The 1,294-nt window shown below is 58.3% G+C and overlaps 1 protein-coding gene across 1 annotated transcript in view; it reads right to left on the bottom strand.

Annotated features, from left to right (window-relative positions):
* The window catches only part of CPLX3 (complexin 3), a 17,751-nt gene that overhangs the window by 3,721 nt on the left and 12,736 nt on the right, over positions 1-1,294 (bottom strand). The gene's annotated exons all lie outside the window — the stretch shown is intronic.

Here is a 1,294-nt window from a genome sequence, read left to right as displayed (position 1 = left end):
ACCCCCCCGGGGGGGAAACTTCAGCGGGGAAGGAGCCCCCGGAGCCCCCAGCCCCGCAGGCAGCGGCTCCCGGCGGCAGCCCGCGCTACCGGCCCCGGGGCAGCGGGGATGGATGAAGCCAAGGTGGGGGGCTGCCGTGAGCCCCGCCTGACCCTCCTGGACACCGTGCCCTCGTCTCCTCCTCTTCGGGGACAGCTAGCGACGATGCCTGGCTGCCTTCTCCCACCTGCAGTGGAGCGAACCCACAGAGAAACGTCTTTTTTCCCACTTCATTCCCCATCCTTTGGGTCTGGCTGGCGGAAAAGCCGGGATCTAGCACCCTGTGGAAGCCATATGTGCCATACACGAGTCGCAACTGTTGTTTGCTTGTGGACCTAAGGGCTGTCGTGCCCAAAAGCTTCCTCCTCTCCTTCCTAGTGGTATTAATGATGTTAATTAATTCTAATAAAAGCTGCTCTCGGCCCCCCCAAGCGCTGCCTCGCTGATGTACCAGAGCCGGCCCGGGGACCCACGTGTTGATCGGCCACCGAAATCAGGAGGCCGAGGACAGAGCAGGCATTGATTTCGTCGCGTAATTCCCTCGGCCCCTCCAGCTCTCCTGGCTCCCATCCTACCCCTGCTCCCACTCCCACTCCCGCTCCCGCTGTTTCCTTTGACTGCAGCCGTATCGCGGGCCCTGGGGAGCGAGCAATTAATGGCATCGGAAACGCACCTCCCTTCCAGATGGCCAGCCTGGCTTTAACGTACATTTCTCCCTTTTTTCTTCTCCGCTCAGGAAAAATGAGCGCGGATCCAAACTCCAATCCCGGCTTGCGGGAAATCATTTCATTTCCGAAATTTAAAGACAATCTCCGCAGATTAAAATGATGGAACAGCTGCGAAGCGATAGGGTAAACTGAAAGAGGGAGGGGGGATCGGCCTATCTTCTCCCTTCCCCCCTTGCCCAAGGTAGCGCCAGGCAAAAATTTGTCTTAAAAGGAAGAACAAAAAAAATCATATCTTTTTCTTGGATAATAATCGGGTCAGCAGTTAGGCAGTGACCACTGCTGTTACGGACCAGAGCCCACTTTTGGAAGTGACACAAGGGGATTTGTCCCAGTGAAGGCTCTCTGGGCCTACGGCTAAATCCCGGCGGAGCAGAGCCCCCTGAACGATGCCGGCGGTTCCCCTGCGTTCACCTGGGCGTGCAAATTGCCTTTGCACCCAGCCGTGAGGCTGAGGGGCACCCATCCGAGGCACCGTTCGGCACAACTCGGCATCACCCGCAGCATCTCACCACCACCCGGATGCCCAG

This window comes from Aptenodytes forsteri, unplaced genomic scaffold (genome assembly GCF_000699145.1).
Source record: "Aptenodytes forsteri isolate BGI_AS27 unplaced genomic scaffold, ASM69914v1 Scaffold258, whole genome shotgun sequence".
Classification (NCBI taxonomy): domain Eukaryota; kingdom Metazoa; phylum Chordata; class Aves; order Sphenisciformes; family Spheniscidae; genus Aptenodytes; species Aptenodytes forsteri.
This window is presented reverse-complemented; position numbering and strand designations above follow the sequence as displayed.